We start from the raw sequence: 7,064 nt of genomic DNA, 5'->3' as shown, positions 1-7,064 counted from the left end.
CTTACACCATCACCTAATAACATCCTTAAAATACTCCTAACACTAATCAGCACTAGATCAACATCAAATATACTAGGGTTGCCTTTTCTGTACTTAATGAGTGCACCTTCGTCCTCTTGAACATTGTAACTTTCAATGAATTGCCTTACACTATTCCTCATTGAGGATTGAGTAATTATATTGCATTTCCTCACAATTTTCAGCTCGACCTCCAATTGTTCATCAAAGTTTTTGAGAATAACATTAGTTGTCTCACCAAATCCAACTACAAACTTCTTAGCAAAATCCAAAGGGACATTCTGCAAACAACAACACCAAAACAAAAACAAAATTCAAAAAAAGCTTCTTCCAAAATCAAATTAAGTTAGAAAATGTGTTTGAGTTTATCAAGACTCACAATACGTGCTTGCTGAAGATAAGCTTTTTTGAAAATGAACTTAAAATTCAGCAAAGGACAACCAACATCAATTTCATCAATCCAAGCATTTCATTCAATCATTTTCTCTGAATTCCCTTCAATTGCAGCTTTGCGCCCACGCCTCTTACTAGAATAAGAAGAACCCTTGCTGTATTTTGACCCTTGCACTTTCTTACTTCCTTTTGCCCTAACAATCTGAACAAGAAATAAACTATGCCCTGAATAGTTGAAATTCATAACATCACCAGCCTTCAAACTATTACCCTTCCTAAATTTTGACCAGCCATCCTCCAAGACAACTGTCCACTCATCATCCACTTCTTCATGCACCATAGTAACATACCAAAGTCTGAAATCACCATGAATTGACAATTCAACACCTAACTCCCCATCATTTAACAAATCTTTGAAACCATTACGAATACACTGTATATGAATACAAGATTCAAGAAATTAAAAACTGAAAAAAGTAATACTAAGAATACATTAACAAAAAAAAAAGTTAAGGCAAATATTATTGAATCATACCAATTTTTTGTTATTCTCTGCTTCAAAGGGAACAAAAAACGTGAAAGCAAATTCAGCCATGCAATTTTGATGCAGCTTTCTAAGCTAAGCTATATACCTACGGTTTAAATTTACAAAACCTGTGAACTCTTGCTAAACTATAGAGGCATGCTATATATAGAGCAAGAAATATGGTATCACATTAATTAAAATATTTTATCACAATGCACATATATCGAAATATATGCCTTTTACAAGAAAACTCATCAAGAAGATTAAGTTACGTAAACTATTCTTCTCCAATATTCAATAGTAGTAATAATTACAAGTTTTATTACCAATGCAATTTCACTTTTGCTCAGTCACAATTATTAATTATATTATATTGCAATGTAATTTAGTTGGTAAACATATAAAAGTTGTGATCTTTGGCATTGTATGATTTCTTTAGCCTTATTTGATACTTAAAAAAATCAATTTACCTTAATACTTAAAACAGCCTATCAATACTTGAACAAGCTCACTATATTAATAAGAATTCAATATTAAACAACACTTCTTTAACTAAATATTAACCAACCTGAAACAAACAACTTATCCTAATCATAAATTATAATTCCAAAATCTTAATCATACTACTCATTAAAATTATCTCCATTAAGCTTTTCATCTATGTTAATCATTGTTATCTCCCCTAACAGCATCATTGTTAAAATACATGCACAACTATTTGTACTCTTGAGTTTTAAGACTCATAATTAAGTGTTGATAATTTTTTAAACTTTCTGTAAATTAAGAGATATAAGAGTATAAGCTAATAAGGACAACTTAAGAAGATAATCCCTCAATGTTTTAATAAAAATCTTCAATATTTAATAGAATTTTGCAAATTTATAGAACATCAAATGTAACTTTGCATATAACTTCCATAAGAAGAGTTCACCACAAATATTTCATATAACTTTGCATGCATTCCCACACTACAAGCACAAATGAACAACCTATTTGAAAAGCCACTTTCAAGTTAAATGAACTTAGCTTATCTTGCATCCTATCATTACAATCATTAGTTATCAAGCCAACATATGCACTTTATTTTGAAGCTTATAACTACTGCCAATAAAATTTAGTCCATACAAACACTGCCAATAACACAAAACATGAAACAAACTAACAATCAATACTTATATATATATATTACAGTCATTAAAATTTAAGATACCTAATTTGCATACTTTAAAAAATTACTTAAGCATAATCCACCCATAACTTCCTACAATGAACAAATTCCATAGACAAAATCTAAGCTCCAACCTAAATCCTACACTAACTAAACTCCATACCTAGCAAATACCATCGAAATTTCTAGGAGTGCGACGATAAGCTTCTGAATCAATGGAAGACTCAGAACCATAAATCTCATCATCACCACCAAAATCATATCCACTATCAGAGCCAGAAGACTAATGCCCTCCATTATCATGTTCATCATCATCACCAACCTCCACCTTAAAGCCATTTCCATTAGCTTCACCCCCCTCCTCATCTTCATTATTGTCCTATTCCCCCTCTTCCTCTTCTTCTTCTTCCGTTTCCTGCTCCTCTTCTTCCTCTTGTTCTTCTTCCACTTACTCAGCCACAGCAAATGGTTCCTTTACTTCCTCATGGAAAACTTCTTTAACCACTCCCTCATCATCGCTTATCTCCATGTCCGATTCCCCAGCCTCAACAACACTTCCATTGCCAACCCCACCTTGCATTTGAGATGATTCATCGACAACAAAGTCTGACTTCCTTGCCGGAACTAGGTCATCATCACTATCACTGTCTATTTCGATAACATCTGAGTACTTGTTCTTCTCAATTCTCAGTTGTTTACCACCTCTTTTAGCTTCTTCAGCATTAACGCAATTCGCTAGCTACTTGTTTATTTCATCAAGCTCCTTCAGCAACTCATCAACCTTGCGTATTGCGTCCACTCGAAATTCTAGGATTGTAGAGAGTTGTCCTTCAACATTCTCCTTCTTCTATTCAAGAAAGCGGCGATATGCATGCGAAAATGAAGCTCTTTCTTTTTTTGGCAAGATGAAAAGACTTTACAAAGAAAGGGTTTGTGGACATAAAAACAAATGATGTTATCTTGGGCTATATAACCGTCAAATGCAATTCTTTCACTTCCATGTCTATTCATATTTTCTGCCAACCCCTTTTTGCAGAAAACAAATAATCGCAACTGTTCACATAGCTCACACAAACCAAGAAAATATTTTTATTCTAATTGTCTAATAGTTTAAAGCTTGTTAAATATACTACATAGGAACATTCTCAAAATAGAAAGAAAGTTAGTATCCTAATTTAAACATAGTATCGAGACACAATTTTGCGGCAAACTCGACTACTATTATAATCGATTTTAATTAATATTTCGACTACTTATATGGACATAATATTAATACACAAATAAAACAAAAAATTTTGCTTGGAAAATATAGGAAAACATAAAATTAAAGTATCTTTTAAAAAAAAACTAATATATATATTTGCAAAAGTTAGTACAAAATCACAATTTATCCCAAGGGTACGATTTATCCCATTTTGTAAACATCAACAGCACATTATTTAACCCTATCAACAACGAATGTACTTATGAATATTCAAATTGAATGAAAGTTGTGCACTGCTTTTAGTTGATTGAAAAGGAAAGAAATGAAAATATAAAAGCATATATTATTTTGGTGTATTGTTTATGAATTACAATTAAGAAACAAATAAAATGGTTGCTTTCTTTTACCCTCAAAAATATGAGGATGCTGTTTACTGGCCACGTGTACTATCCTTTTACTTTTATAACCCTATCAACAACAAATGTACTTATGTAGCTTTCGGTATTGGTAGATTCGTGTTAGATTCATAATATCCTGAAACCTACACGTAATACTCCAATATGGATAATACTGGGTATAAAATTTCGTCAAAGTAGCTTTGCAAAATATTGTTTACAGACTCCTAAACAAAAATTCCAGCAAATAAATACAATCAACCTATTCCTATGACTAAAGATGGGAGCAAAAATAAATGACAAACAAGTCTTTGTACTCACGAGCTTAACCATAGCCCATAACACAATTACGCATTAATGAAACACTATTTCTAAGACAATTGGATCATTGCTCTGTAAAAATACAATACCAATTTTGCCAGCTTCTAAATCCGCATCTAAGAACACTTGTGAGATACCATTCATTATTCTACTATAAATATTACCACTGACCTTGGAGCAAATCTGAACATCAGCATTCCATGTTTTGCTACCATAACGAACCTGAATTTGTGTCTGCGTGTTTACATCAGAAAAGACCTGATTACCAAAAGTTACTGGAACATCCTGCACATATCAAAAGAAAAAACTCATTAGAACACTACTGCAAATTTCGACATATGGTTGTCATGATTAAAGCACAACAAAGAAGCTACAAATCAAGTAATCTCTTGCAAAACATGCTAGTTTAATCACCCAAGGAAACCATGGCTTATTCCCAATACCCAAATATTCTCTAAAATCAACACCGTCAATTTCGCAGTTTGATGCACTATTTTGCAAAGGTTCAAGAGAACCAAACCTTTTAACCATTGAGAATGAAAATATCCGTACATAAAAGGTCTGATTTCCACCATAGTAAACCATAATAACCTCACCATTACGTATGTGATTATCGTTTACAAACACTTCCCACCCAAAATCTAAGCACATGTACTCTCTGGTTCATTCTGTGACTTTGAGAAGTTGAACATTCCACACTCGACTATTACTCCCGCGCATGACTTCCACTAGACTAAACACACCAGCCAACATAGCAGTCCAGTTGTCCGGTAATTCCTACAAGATATATAACAAACATCAGCAACACAACAAAAAAAGAAGGGCACACACACCTCAAAAAAGAAAAACTACAAAAAAAAAAAAAAAGGGCACAGTGTAGAGCCAATGAAAAGCCCTTGCATACCAACTCCTGCCTACAGTCATCTTGAAAAAACACCAAATGGCTCGACAAATTTCTATACAAACTCATAGTTCTTTTAATCATGAAAATTTTAATACATTATTTTATAGAATGAAAATAAAGCATAAACATGCTACATACATAAGTGTCCAGCAAAATGCATGTCTCATTCAAAAAGTTAAACACGCAAAATCTAAACGTTTACAATATAATCCAATCCCAATCAATTGCATTTTCAGATTTTCTATATGTATAAAAGACTATCAAGTGATAATTGTATGGTATTCACATAAATCATCACATCATGCAAGCAACTCAAACAACAACATTGACAAGTAAGGAACACATAAAAGTATCTTGTTAGAACACTCACTATTATTTTTCTTCCTCAACACAAATTCTGAACCAGACTATTGCAAAACTATGCACAACCAATTTAACGTGTAATTAATTGAAAATAAATACTCATTTTCTCAACAAATAATCACTTCAACTTAATTTGATGTTAAACACTAATTTCGGACATGAATCAGCAGCATAAAATCAAAACAAAGATAATCAATCATTTTTCTTCCTCATCACAAATTCTGAACTAGACTACTACAAAGCTATGCATAACCAATTTAACGTGATTAATTAAAAATTAATACTCATTTTATCAACAAATAACCACTTCGACTAATTTAATATCAAAACACTCTTTTTGACATGAATCAGCAGCATAAAATCAAAACAAAGATGATCCATCAAACAATATCAATATAAAAAAGTTAAGATCGAACCTTAAATCAAAGTCTTTATAAAAACTCGGTTGAAAGAAATAGGATAGAAAGTGAGAGAAGGGCCAAGCTGTAATTATCAAGAAATGAAGAAAAAAAAAAGAGGTAAAAATTAACAAATGTACCTGTAACAATTCGATCGGAAAAGGGCCAAGCTGTATTTCCTTTATAAGAGTGAATTTCAATGACAGTAATAGCAATTTAACATAAATTCATGAACACTGACCATATTTTGAACCAACTTAGGGCCTGTTCATATTTACTGAACTGAGCTGAACTGAACTGAACTGAACTGATTGGAGCTGAACTGAACTGAACTGAACTGATTGGAGCTGAACTGAACTGAACTGAACTGATTGGAACTGAACTGAACTGAATTGAGCTGAAATGAATATTTTATGTGAGAGGGAAATTAAGAGCTGAACTGAACTGAACTGAACTGAACTGATTGGAACTGAACTGAACTGATTGGAGCTGACCTGAACTGAACTGAACTGAAATTAAGTAAATGTGAACAGGCCCTTAATAATGTGATACTAATTGCAAAACTGAACAGTCAAAGTTTCACACTTACTAAAACTTAGATGCCTTAAAGTTAGCTGAAAAAAAACTGATATCTAGAATAAGCAATAAAGGATTAACATTATTTTTTACTTTAATGTTAGATTCAAATATTTTTTTTTTCTTATTTTATGTGATTGATTCTATATGGGATTAACATTACTCCTCCTCCGATGATACCTTACTAGTATTTGAACAATGACGGATCTAAAAAATTTACTTATGGCCGAGTTTGAATTTTTGACATATTTAAACTTAAGATAATATAAATTAAATGCATTTATAATGATTTGCTATTACAACTATAATTTATTGTTAAGGAAAAAAATTGAAGGCAAATTATCTTATACATTAAAGTATATACTGTGTATGAAATTAAACAAAAGAAAAAAGGTCAAAAGTTGAATGCAAAAAGGGCTAAAAATAAAACAGGCAGCCTAGTTGGGGTTTGATCTCGCGACAAACGTCAGGGACAAGCTCTGCCCTTGATCTATTCTATCCTTTATAATTTTTATTGCTAACATTATTAAAGAATATATTACCTTCAACCAAATGTTAACAAAAAATAGGTTGAAACGTGTAGGTTTGAAACATGTTTACTTCGTTACTTTAAACTAATTAATGTATTTGTTATTCATAATGAGAAATACCACTTTAACAATAAATGATTCTTTTTAAATCTTTTTGTCCTTTATAATAATAATAATAATAATAATAATAATAATAATAATAATAATAATAATAATAATAATAATAATAATAAATAAATAAATGACAGAAGTATAAAAACCGGTTGTA

This window comes from Chenopodium album, chromosome 16 (genome assembly GCF_948465745.1).
Source record: "Chenopodium album chromosome 16, dcCheAlbu1.1, whole genome shotgun sequence".
NCBI classification, from domain to species: Eukaryota; Viridiplantae; Streptophyta; class Magnoliopsida; order Caryophyllales; family Amaranthaceae; genus Chenopodium; species Chenopodium album.
This window is presented reverse-complemented; position numbering follows the sequence as displayed.